Consider the following 13,961-nt stretch of genomic DNA (forward strand, 5'->3'; position numbering starts at 1 on the left):
TGGGCTTCTTCTGTTACCATGGTTTTTATACGTTTGTGTGTTGGTGTGTGTGCGTTTGTGCGTGTGTGCGTGCGTCAATGATGTAACCAGTTTCATATTTTGACAGAAAAAGAAGTCACAACAATTTTAATTTATTAAATTAATAACATAAATTAGATTTCAAATTAATTAGTACATTAATAAAAACATTATAAAAAAGATACGACTTCTATTACTCGTACTACTACTATTACTAGTACGCGTACTACAATATATATTTGTATTTTTATTTTCACGCCCCCCCCACTTCCTCCCGAAGAAAATATGTTGTGTCCCCCCCACCCAAACTCACGCCACGACTAGAAATAGGATAATTTGTCTATAAAATTGCTGTAAGTACACGTCTGCAGAGGAGCTAATATTCCCACCACATGTTATGACAATGACAGCACCATTGCCACCTACTGTAGTGTATGTGCAATTACACTTTATTTTAGTATGGAAGAAGAAAAAAACATTAACCTGTGGGCAACCCCCCTGACTAACATCTCACAGTGCCTCCTATTTGAAAAGGAATGAAAATAAAAGATTCATATTAAGTAAAATTGTGATATTGTAATTTGAAAAATACAATAAAAAGTGAAGTAATTAAGTTGAAAGAAGACATAAATGATCATTTGAAAAATAATGCACTACTTATTCTCAACAATCCTTCTCACTTAAGAATGTCAAAAAGATCTTCAGACGAAAAAATACATATTTTGAGAATTGAGATTATTGTCCCCAGTATATAGGAAAAAAAGTTCATATAAAACATTCATGAACAAGTGTACATGCACTGAGCCAATGACATGCAGATAACCACCTGTGTGCCTATAACCATTACCCTGGAAAAGAAAAACTGTCAAAGTTCCTGTTGGTCTGGCCAACTCTTCAGCTGTCCATCTTAAGTGTGTTGAAATAGGAGCAGGCCTCAAACGTCGTTTGATCTTTTACTGGCGGGGTCAGGCTTGAGATGATACATAAATGAGGGAGGAACACATTTTCATTTTGTCAACCTGTTTTGTTTTCGGAAAGAAAGCCTAGAGCCTCGGGTGCAATGTGACGGGTGGTGGGGGGACTGTTTTGTGTTGCCACACGGCCCGAATGACCCAACACGTTTGGAAGTCGCCGCCAACAAGTGCAAACTTTGTTGCTGGCTGTTGCAAAATAAACAACTTGTACTTGGGGATGTTGTGCCGGCAGGCATCAATGGAGGACAAGACAGATCCCTTGAAAGTATGTTGACGATTCTACCACTGGATATACATCATTCATTGAATCCATTCTTTATTCATCCATCATATTCTGGTGTGGTTTGGTGCTGCCACAAGGAAGGACATACAGTAATCTGACTGCAAGGGACAGTTAAGACTGCCAAGAAGATTGTCGGTACCCCCACTCTTGAGGACTTTCTTGTTTGTTCTTGCTGAAAAGTAAAGACAAGGGTCACCATTTCTTATAGCTCCTTCCCTCAGGTAGACATTATCCATCAATGTATAATAAAACAATTTACTCTGACTGTAATAGATAATGTATAGTGTAAATGGTCACTGATGGTGTAGTGGTTCACTCGCCTGACAACGTGGATGCCCTTCCCACTCAGTGACTGAAAGTATGACTGGTTGTCTGTCACTGTCTGCCGGAACCATCGTAAACTGAGAGCCCCCTGCAGTGGGTGATGAAAGCTGTACCATGTGTTGGCCCGCAGTAGAGGTGGCTGAAGTGAGCAATGGCTCATTTGTACAACACGGCTCAAAAAGCAATCCAGCGAGGCTAGAAAAAGAAGTGTGATACACAGTATTTCGAGATCCTTGAGGAATTTAGGAGCATGTCACAAACCTATGATAAGACACAAGGGAACTGTATTAAATGGTGAAAAAAATGCCTACTTTTTTGTATGTGTATGAGATAGAAGACTTGTTAACAAAAAACCCGCACACGTCTTCGCCATAAAGAAAATCTAGTCAACGTCACGTTATCAAACATGAAAAGAAAAATGGGTGTCAAAGAAACCATTCCTTCATCTTTGACAAAAGCCACACTGCCTCACATGCATGTTTGGAATGTGGGATAAAACCTATGCAAGCATGGGGAGAACATACAAACTTCGCACAGGAAGACCGGAGCTGAGATTCGAACCTGGAAACTATTGACTGCAAGGCTGACGTGCTAATCACTTGTTCTCTGCATCGCTTTTCAGTTCTGTGGGGTTGGGTTTTTGTTTGATTTTGGGTGTTCATTTTCTATATTGTCTGAGTGTTCAGTGTTTTGTTGTGTGTTCCTTGTCTTTTCCCTCGTCTCGTTATGTGTAACCACGTCCTCCTGTGTGTCTTCCCTTTCCCTGTGTGTCAACCTATCAGTGCCCTCAGCCGTTTGTGTCTCCCGAAGGTGTTTTTTGTCAAGTAATTAGCATTGGTGTATTTAATTTGTAAGGTTTGTTCAGTCAGTGTCACAGCCAAGTCGTCTTTGTTGCAGCCAAGTCGAATTCGTTACAGCCAAGTCGTCTTCGTCACAGCCAAGTCGTCTTCGTCACAGCCACGTCGTCTTTGTCACAGCCAAGTCTTTGTCACAGCCAAACCAAAACGCCAGCCAAGTCGTAGCCACTCCAAAGCAAGTCAAGGCAAATCAGGTCCAGTCACGTCACGCTCGTACCAGAAATTGTGACCAGTCTAGTCACGTCCTGTCCAGTCATGGTGACCAGTCTAGTCACGTCCTGCATTTGGGTCTGCCATTTCTCAATTACTCACATCCTTCATGACACTGTGCTAACCCAGGGTTTCCTCCAGTGTTTTATAGGCCTGGTGGTCCACAAGGCGTTTCTATAATAATTAGAGGGGTTATGGTGGCAGCAGTTTTTCAGATTAATTGGATTTCCTATTGGGAAATGTCTTATGAAATCCAAATGACAGTTAAAAACTCAATTTGAAAAAAAATTCTCTGAACAAGAAAAACAAGCTAAGGGAGTTTAGCTTTTGGATCACACTGACATAAATGTGCCTTTTCTTGCCGATAAATGAAGCACTTTTATGATATTTAAAAAGCAATGTTACCACCTGCCACTTTCATGCGCGCGAGGAGTGTACAATTTTTGTCTCCGCTGCTGGCTGTGGCGCGCTTGCAGAGAGATGAAGAACGAGCATCCTCCACCGGTGCGATAGAACAGTAAAGTGCCAACAGTAAACACTTGGCTAAAAAGGGGAAGCAGCCTGTTTACAGCTCAGATTTCCAGAACCGGCGCTTAAGGTGCACAAAGGTAGCAAAAACACGATCATTACGGGGGCGCATTTGTACTCAATCGCTGTACAGAACATCTCCTTTCTCAGTACCCGACATCACCCACGCATTGTTCCGTCTACAGAGGGAAAACCCCGGGAAATTGGGTGCCGTATCCATCGCTCAAGTCTCCTTGGTTCGATATTACACCCACTCCACCAAGTTTTTGATCTGAACCTGACAGTTGCCTCAGAAGCGGCATGCAGCGTATCACAGGTTGGAAAATGAGCGTGCTGAATTCAGCAAGATGTGAAAGGTGAAGTGGTTTAGATAAGGGGGGGAGACAACTACCACCACCTTCCAAAACACCCAAACATATAGTGAAAACAAATACATAAATAAATAAATCAACAAAAGGAGTTTGTGCCTGAGCAAGGGGGAAAACATTGCCAAAAAATTGCAGCAGGGAGATTTTAAATTGCGGCGGTATGAATAATTTAGCTACCTGAGACACTGCGTTTTTGTTCACCATAAGGTTTGATGCGACTGGCAGCGGGAGTCAAGATTAGAAAGACCTTTTTATTATTGATGCAACGGCGCGCACCTCACATCTGCTGTTAACGACACAAACCCCCCAAACGGCACACAGGCATTCATCCTGCAAAATGACTATGACACACTTGTGTGCATTGATTGTACACATGCCAATCACGTCATTAAGATTTTTACAAAAATGTTTTGATTGGTAGTGAGGTATCTTTTCCACAATCTCTCCATGGGATATGTTACAAGGACCTTCTTGAAATTGTTTTTTTTCCTTGTTATTTTGAAGCCAAATACATTTTGAGGGCTTTTCCCATACTCAAACACTTATCAGATTTGGCAGGTGAGCCGAACGTGGTGGCTTGATAGAGTTTGTTGATAGAGGTGAGTCCCAAAATTGGCTCAGAGACATTTAAAAAGTCATCTTCATTTTTGGTTGGTGGGGTGCTTGACTCACAATTAATTGTCTTGGTAGTCCCCTGAAATATTTTCAAATTCACTTTACATGAAATTTGGTAAGCATATCTCTCATGTGTGGATAAAAAAAAAAGTCTCTAAAATACATGCATGAACAGAGGAAATGTTGGTTTACAAATGTATACCATCTAAAGTCAACAGATAAAAACGGCAGGCATTTTGCGTGCTTTAAATCTGAAACTAGAATGACTAATAAATGTGATGGGTGTTTTGTAATGTTTTAGGCTAATGTGTTTTATTGGCTTTGCAATCGTGTTACAGTGGAACTTGATAGAATTGAATGGGAAATTCTAAGCTATACGCCACATATAGCTTTGCATTAGATTGTATGATCATATGCAGGTGTACCTATTCTAGTGGCAATCTGATACTCCCATTGTCCATCCAATTTCACCAAAATTTGTCTTTAGTGTTGAATAAATTGTTAAACATGCAGTGTTCAAGGTCTATTTCACTGTCTGGGCAAGCTAGTCGCTAAAAGGCGAAAACATACAAAAAAATTGGCAATCACTCTGGTTGACTGCTTTGACATTGAGCCTTTAGGACAATTTTAACCAAAGGCACAGCCAGGTAAGGTGAAGAAATGAAAGGCATATAAGCTCTCTTGTTGCCTTGACTGGACTCGCAGCACAGCACAGTTATTCAGAGTCCATTTTTATGCCTCACTAATGCCATGTCAGTACCAATGCTCACGGTTAGCATCACTCCTCCCCACCTTCATCAGTAACTTGGCCGAGCACAAATGACCCTTACCAGTGCACCGGGGGCAGGCGTGAACTTAATCACGACAGCAAATTGAAACCACTTGCTCTGCACTATTTTTACAGGGGTAAAGCATATGCCCTTAGTCTATACTGACTGACCTCTGCTTTTGAAAGGATTCAAGTCCTGAAAAGAAAATGTTGCTTTGCTCATGCCATATTAGGCCAGAATTCCTGCTATACCCCGCTTGCTACATGACTGCTGTAATCTTCTTGTTGTTGACATTTAGAGGGCATGGTAAAAAAAAGAAGTGTCCTCGGTGTGAGTGTATGTTTTTTTTTTTTTTATTGGGAAGATTCACCTCTTTTTTAAGGCCGCCATGTGGTCTGCAGTAAAAAGCTTGTGACCCTGATTATTGGTTTCCAGTCGACGAGTCAACAACAGTTAGAAAAAAAAAAGTATATACATTTTTTTTTTTAAATAAGATACAATTTATTTGAGGCTAAGTTAGGGTGGGGGTAGGTGGATGGTACGCCAATTCATTTGGAGGCACCTTTTGTTGCACAATCACTTTGCTTTTGAATTAATCATGAATTGCCACTGAGTAACTTAGAAGATTAAATTAACTGGGGGTTTTCTCTTTTCTTGTTGATATTTATTGATGAGCTGAAAGTGTGTGAGTGCCTGACAGATACAGGATACACAAATCTTCTGTAAACTTCGAGGTCGCGCGCATTATGACGTCACAAATATGCAACACTACCATAGGAGAGGGGAGGAGTTGGGCACAACTTGAGCCACAACCATAGCAGATGGACCGACGCGGCAAGTCTATTATTATCGGTGGATTTCTTTATTAACTGGTTCATCTGTATGACGTCAAATTGGTCGATTATTGCCAATAATTATCGGCCACCCTTAATATATAAATGTGCAATGTATGCAAAAAACAAAGTACTGTTTGCTGCAGTATTCTCATCTTTATGTCACTGGCATTCTAGCACTCATTCATCACTTGCGTACTTATGCAAACATGCCTGGCATCCCCATGGCATCTCCCTTCTGTATCTGCCACATGTGTATTGATAGCAGTCCACACAACGTACAGTGGCACCATTGTTCTTGCATTTCAAGTTCTTGGGCTGTAGTTGCCGGTCAGACCCAACGCAAACTGAGCTTTTCTGTCGACATATTTCCAATGTTACAATGTAGGATTGGTGCAACGTAAATGGCTCAGCCAGCTTCCAATAGCTGCTGGGACCACGCAAAAAGGTTCAATAGCTTTTAGCATTAGCCAAACAAATAACACAATTGATTTATTATAAATTTTTCCTGGTGAGAATTTATTGTATATTTGTTTTCAGCAAGTTGAATTTCTGGTCACCCTATAAGGGTGTGTATGTCTATTAAGGTAACCACTGATCTGAACATGGCGAAAGTACAAAAAAGGAAAAACACATTTCTTGGTTGTTGCCAAGTAATCCTACAATGAGTCATCCTCAAGGAGCACAAGCGGTGAAAGACAACTGTCAAAACTCCAAACAAAAGAGCCGAAGCAAGTCGACAAGGACCAGGCTAGCTGTTAGCACGTTTACCTGTTTTTGCGCTTTTGTTCTCAATCCCAGTGCTCAGAGGCAGGATGTCAGAGGGTATTGGAGGACTTGCGCGTGGGCTCACCGTGATCTGCTTTCACTCAGGCTTTGTCACGTCATCGTGTTGTTGCACAAAAGACATACATGTTCGCACAAACACGCTTCCAGGGGCTACTCCTTCTCAAGTGTTGGAATTCCAGAGCACACAGGGGCTCCCTTATAAAATCCCCAATGAAATCCCCGGTGCTCGTTCCCGCCCCCCTTCTTAATCGTAAACAGGCTCGCACGTAGCACGGCCACCGCACCCTTAATAGCTCTTCAAATAATACGTAGGTTTTTGTCTTGATTTACGAAGGCTATAAAAGTCTTCAAAGTGCAGTGTAATCTTTCATTAGGGATCTCGAGGATGGTGTCAGCCATATCTGTTCTTCATTATGTGATCGCTCTGTGTTTTACCTTTTTGTTTTATGGTAACAGAGATCATAAAAGCAGCCTTGTTAAAGAAACACCCTCTCGACATTTGGATTATCTTGTTAACACACACTTATAATGCGGTAGTATTTTGCTGAGTGTGTACACAATAGGTAAAATATTATGGAAGGTATTAAAAAAGGTTACTACAGGTTAAGCATATTCAAATACTTGATGAGGGAATTGAAATAATGTATTGGTAATGACAGTGATATCCTTTGGTCAGTTCCTCAAAAGGATCTAGGTTGGGTGTGTTCAGGTTCCAGCCCATGACACTGACCACCGCCTGTCTATGTAACATGGACAGGGGGTTGGGGGATCCCAGCCAAGGTATTTGACCCACACAACCTTCGACCCCTAGATGATTGAAGTGGCGGCTTTCCCTGCTCTGGTGCTCCGGCCTCGAGACAAGGTGACGAGTCCTTTAGGAGCTCTCTGGTTGCACCATTTTTGAGGCAGGGTAGAAAAGCGCAAAAGAACGGAGAAAGGTGAGGGGGGAGGACAGGCGCCGGTCTTTGTTGGAAGCGTCGTTGTAATGCGTCTGTTGAAGCTTAGGCCTTAAGACATTCCGGCCAAGCCAGGAGGAAGGCTACGCTGTGATGTGACCTTGAGTGGTCTTTATGGGTGTCACTGTGATTGCTTTGCTGGGGGGCAACTTCTGGCTCAGGTAACCTGGATGAGTAATTTACTGTAGCTCCTCTTAGGTAGCAAACAATGATGCTAGGTATACAGTAATGTGAAGGGACACATATAAGGTTGCAAAATTGCATTTATAACAGTCCAAGGTATCTTTATAACATGTCTGTGATGCCTTTTCTTCAAAATAGCTCAAGGATCAACAATTTCACTTTCCATCTTAGTGCTAGTCATCATTGAAACGTGCCTGTTTTGAGGGGGCGGTGCTGTATCATGCAAATGAGCCACTTGTCAGCATGAGAATGGGTTTTGTTACCATGCCGACAGTGGGCGGAGCTAGGGTAAAGCGACTTTTTCAGCTCAGAGTGTTATGTGAGAACATCTCTATTTTCATTTGTGGAGTTAGTACATCATCAAGCGGAAAAGTTGACATTTTCCACAATGTACTATTTACAATAAATTCAAGTCACAGATCACATTTTCAAAATATAATTTTTTCCCCAAATCAAGTTCCATAAGTGTCCTGAGGTTCCTATTTTTTTCCACAAGAAAAGTGGCTTTTTTGTCAAATTCCCCACTAATGCTATTTACCCCTTTTAGCTTCGATACATCAATTGTCATGTTACACTTCAACTAAGCTAATAATCTCTTTTAGTTTTCACCTTGTGCATGCCTCAAGGTCAAACGACTTTTCTCTCTTTAGTGGTCTCAAATGTTGCTTTGCTGCTCCTGGGGTCATGCCTACTAATCCCCAGTTACTCAAGTCCTGCTGGATTTCTCCCAAGGGCGGCAGAAACCAGATCCCCAAACCCCCTGAAGCTGGCCTAAGATGTCCGCAGAGATAAGCATCCTGAGCCCACTCCCAGTCAGGGGGTCTTAGGCAAGAATTCAGAGACACATCATCACAAATCCATTAAGGCTGGCCCACTAGTTTAACAACAAACCCCAGCTGCAGCCACTATACCTTTTAAACCTTGCGTGCAGTCCCAGGAACTTGGCTGGAGCAGGTACTGGACCAGACCGCTTGACACCTCTACAATTTTGAATCAATGCAGAGTAGGGGTCGGAATCAGCCAAGTTAAACTCACAAGAGTATATTTTTCCTATACTCTTCCAACAATAACATGGCAAAGCATGAAGAAGAAGAAGGAAAAATATTAGACAGTAATATTTCAATAACAATAGATTGATAGAACACTGATGTTGCAAATTAAAGATTTTTTGGGGAGCAAGAAAAACCAGATACGGTATGGTTGTTTGTCTAAAGCGCTTTCTACTTGGCTGGCGACAAGTCCAGGGTGTATCCTGCCTCACACCTCAAGTCACTTGGGATAGGCTCCAGCACACACATGACCCTGATAAGAATTAGTGGAACACAACTCCCAGAGAAAAATTATCACATGTGAGGAGCTAATGATATAACTTAGTGACAGTCGCAGCACATTAGATGTATGACTGCATGTTTTTCTTTACAGAATATGTGGCTGGTTTTTTTTTATCCAAAGCTGCAATTGCACATCAAATTCAGCTTGTGTGGTAGAGGCCACTTTGAGTGATGCTGCAAATAAAATTGTCTGTTTGAGGCCGCGCTGCATCGTGCCTGTGGCCTTGGCAAGTGCGCGTCGCCTGCATGGGAGGCATTCAGCGGTTGAGCGACAAAATATAGAGAGCAGCAGCCGACTACTGTGTCGTTTGCGGTGCAGTGTTGCGCTCGCAGCGCCGAAGGACAACACTTGTGTACATCGACCATAAGTGGGAGACTGCGCTTCATTCTTTTCCCACAATTTAGGCTTCTGTGCTGTGTTTTGTCTCAAGTGCATTGTGTTTGTGTGTATTTGTCTAGAGTGTGTCAAGGCTGCCATAGCCTTCAATTAGCACAGCGTTTAGTGGCCATCTTTGAAACCATGATTGTGAAACAAACAAATCAATCCTGAGGATTTCCCAACCATTTGGGTGAGGGCTTTACTATGTGGACCATAAAATTGTATTCTGGGTAGCTCATTTAAAGTTTTTATTTACTGTCGCTATAAACTAAATGTTATGTTTGGTTATATGTGATAGTTTATCAGATGTACATTTTAAGATTTTTACCCACTACCAGAAATCTAAAAGTGCAAAAACTCTCTTTGTGGGCTTCTTGTTGCATTCTTTCAGGGACCCTCAAGTTCACGACAAAATTCTATTCCAGCAACAGCAAGTTGGAATGCTCTGTATTCTATCACCCACCTATTGATGGTGGTTGTTCTTTACCTGATGAAGCTCAATCACAGTTTAACCATTTTGGCTGAAATTGCTATTTGGTTATGCCTACTAAATAATTGAAATCTCAGCAGTTTTTTAAACCTTCAATATATTTTTAGAAAATTCAACAAACAACTGTGTCACATCTGTTGGTATATTTACATAACCTCGGGGATCGAATGGCAATTATTCGTCGTTCACTCAGTTACAAAGCCGTCAATATTTCCAACATCCTCGCCAATCACCGTCATTTATTTCATAACTCTAGTGAGTCTGCGCCAGCCATGAATGCTCGAATAAAATTCCAAGACATGCTACGAGACCCACGTCGCCCTCTCGTGTATATTCTGATATATTTCATCGGCTAAGAGACCAAGAATTGGTCAAAACAAAACAAAATGACATATCCACTCTCCCGGCCCTAAAGGTAGAGGAGCGCGAGAGCGCTCCCGGCTCTTGTGGTAGAAACACGGTAATGCACTCCCGTCCTTAACTCATTTGCACCCAAAAACCTATAAATAAGTTCTAGTTTAAATATTGTCATGATCCCGAAAAATGTATTTATGTTTTTTATGTTGTTGTTTTTTATGCCAGAGCATACAGAAAGAAGGCTTTGATGCAGTCTCTGATCTGAAGAGGTCGCTTAAAGCAATGGTAGCTATTACAAAAAATAGCCAGCAGGCGGCAACAGATCAACCAGGGCCATGTAGCAAAAAGCTATTTTCCCCAGTGTTTTAAACAGGTTTGTGAATAATGATGAAACTTAGCTATATTCTAATGCAAATTGCTTAAAAACGGAAACAGATACAAATATACTTTTTTTCCTGATGAAACAAGTGCCTAATCTTTATTTTGGTAGGATCCAATGTTCCATGTTTTTTATAGCAATAGAACACAATATTCATGTGGGTCACTCTAGCTGTTAGGATTACATGACAGAATTTGGATGTTTTTCCCTCAAAATATCCCCCCCAAAATGTTGGGACAAATCGTAGCAATGTGCTGGCTTCACTTGTTTGAGGAAAACTCCTGCACACATCATGTTCTAATTTACCAAATAAGGAGCGGAGCCAATTGGGGGAAAAAAAATAATCAATCGCATCGGATCAGTAACCCCTCTGCCCTCATAGTGTGACGGTGAATCCATATGGACACTGCAGGGTGTTGAGGCCACACGTGTCATCAGTTGTGTTTCTGGGGTTATCCATAGACAACTGAAGTAAATTGGAGTAAAAAAAAAAGATAGAGGACTATGAAGAAATGTAGCTGGGTGGAACAAATAAATCACATAGTGTACCTACCCAGACACTCAACATAGTAGAGAGACAACATGTCAGAGTCTAAGGTAAATAATGCAAGTAAAAAAAGGTGAGACTCAGCTGCGAAATAAGGTTAAAGGTAAAATGGAAAGTGAAAAAAAAAAGAAAAAAAAAAGAGTTAATTAAAGGATGTCACACATGTACAGTGCATGTACAGTCTGGATTTTCAATATGTTCTGCATTACACAGTCCAGGTGATTCCCGGCCTCGGAACATGATCTCCTCCAGGCCACAGCACTCGTCTCGTTAAAGCGGCGCAAAGCCGGTGTGGATCGAGTTTAAAAGTAATAAAAAAAGGAGCGGACCTGGCGGCTAGGTGCGATCGGATTCCCGCGAGCGACGTTCCTTTTCATGTGCACGCGGCATTCAACCAAGCGTTTAATTCAACAAATCCACCGTTGTGATCCAGTCCAAATGGAGCTGGGGGGGTTACTTCAATTTGTACCAAAGCATCTCCGCGTGATCAAAGCGTGGCCGCCCATCCCCAACATGCTGCTTAAATTAACACTAACACCACAGTCCTGTATTTGGAATGGATTACCAGTGGTGGAATTCCTTCACACACATATGGTTTCAATAGGGCCGCCATGCCAGCTTCACATCTTTAATGGGCTGACAGGCAACTTTGGTGCAAACTCTCTCGACTCCCCCAAAGTTTTTTTTTTCCCAGGCTGTCACACACACATACACCCCAGAAATAAAAATTTTAAAAAGTAGATTTTTTTTTTCCCTCCCCTCCTTACTCCACTGTGAATTAGAGATTCTGGCTGAATGTTCTCAGCGTGCTGCACACATCAGCTCTCCGGGAGGATGTCACTTCACTGCACCGCGTGTGTGTGCGTGTTACCCAGGAAGTATGCAGCTAACCAAACTTACTGAGTTACTCTCGTCTTCTTCTCGTCTCTATTCTGCCCGTAGTTTCCATTCTCACCCTCGTTTTCTCATTCTTCTTGAGTATGTCTCGTCATATTAATCCCTCACTTTACTGTCTCATTCTACTTCCTTCCATTCTGCTATTCTTTCTGATTTCAACTTCTCTTCCTTACTTTCTTTCATCCTCAATTTCTCCCCAATTGTGTTCAATGTCCTCCTTGCCTCTTAATAGCTCATCTTTCTTACCGTATACTTCCTTCCTTTCCTTATCACTCTAAATAGAGTCAAATTTACTCTACAGAATTTACTGTGTACTGTATGCGGGTAAGTGATCACTGTATCATTATACACCACTGTCAATAAAATTTTATTTCTCACTAGGAATAGCTAATATGAGTTTGTGGTTGGTGCAAAACAAAAACAAAAAAGAATTCTATAAGCGTACATTTGTATTAGTTAACCATAGCATTACTTATCTTATGTACACACGTAGCAATTTATTGAATCTAGACAAAATGCTTTTTCAAAATACATGAAAAAATATATACTAGCATATTAGTACAAGGACCATAAAACGGTGTATCAAGGATCAATGTTCAAACGGCTTTGCATACTCCCCTTTCATCATTCTTCAGCTTTGCTTGAAGCCAAGCCAAGTTATAGTCACTTCAACTCACTACTTGTGTTCTTGTTACACGAGCGCATATGGTCCTCCACGGAGTGCCTGCGAACCAGAATCTTTTTTTCTCCGCCTGCTTACTCTCCATGTGCGGGGCATGTGGAGGCCATGGGTGTGGTTGTTCTTGTGTGCTTGTTGTTCAAAAACGTCCCTCTCGTGTCAGCGTTACAAGCAGACAGGCTGCACATGGCGGTGTGCGCCCCTCTTGTCACCAAAGTTGGAGATACTGCGCCCCCCTACTCCACTTGTTTGGCTGAGCGTTTGTCACAGGCATTAAAGATATAAACGGAACATCACACCCAGGCGCAGATCCTTCACTTTCACTTCGGGCTCTCGGGGGAGAGTTCACAATGTGACATTTTTTACTCAGTGTCTGCACTTTTTATTGCAACAGGCATGAAGCAAATCAGAACAGTGGAGGCGGCGGGGGGTCGGTCGTTGGGTGACTTTTTGCGTCTCTCCGGGAGCACGTTCAAACTCTTGCAGCTCTATTTCTGTTCTTGTGCAATTAGACGGCTCCCCGAAGACACGGCGATACATGAATACATTCTTGTCAGCGTGTCACACCGGGAGTGCCATATCGTTTTGTGCCAGCTCCAGGTATGTGTGTGTGTGCGTTCGTTTTTGTTTGCGTTTGAGCACTTGCTTAATGTGTGGCATTATATCACTTTTATTCCGTCATATACTATATTGACACATTTTAAAGCATGCCTCAGGGTAGGTAGATGTCAGGTGAGGTGGCGTGCACTACTGTTAGGTGAGAGTGATTTATGCCTGCACTTAAAGTACACTTAAAAGTTTGCGCTGTAAACGAGTCTTGTTGGGGAGGTCAGACAAACAAAGAGCTTGAATAAACTTAAAGAGTGGAACCTCTGAGGTCTAACAATCTATTTTTGAACTTCTGAGTCGTTCAGATTTGGAACATTTTCCCAGAAATAATGAAATGATCACCGTGATAAATCCTTTATCAACTGTGCAGTCAATGTAAGGAAAGTGTCATTTTAGTGTTTTGGGAGGTGAGTCTTTTCAGGAAAGGCTATATACGACTTGCCCTATGCCTATGTCATACATTCAGTTCTTTTGCTATGATAATTTTATTGAGCAACCAAGACAGGGAGGCAAGTATAACATGTCACTATAAAATCAGTTTCCTGGTGTATAGTTATACTTACACTTGTCCTTGATCAGCAAGTT

General features: G+C 41.8%; 1 long non-coding RNA gene across 1 annotated transcript in view; it reads right to left on the reverse strand.

Moving 5' to 3' along the window:
* Positions 1-1,650: 1,650 nt before the first annotated feature.
* The window catches only part of LOC147176864 (uncharacterized), a 34,799-nt gene continuing 22,488 nt past the window's right edge, over positions 1,651-13,961 (reverse strand). Inside the window, exon 4 of the long non-coding RNA XR_015094434.1 lies at positions 1,651-1,794. This is a non-coding gene — a long non-coding RNA (uncharacterized LOC147176864). The remainder of the gene's footprint in view (positions 1,795-13,961) is intronic.

Source organism: Leptonotus elevatus, chromosome 3, assembly GCF_054856555.1.
Source record: "Leptonotus elevatus isolate MCC_2025b chromosome 3, RoL_Lele_1.0, whole genome shotgun sequence".
NCBI classification, from domain to species: Eukaryota; Metazoa; Chordata; class Actinopteri; order Syngnathiformes; family Syngnathidae; genus Leptonotus; species Leptonotus elevatus.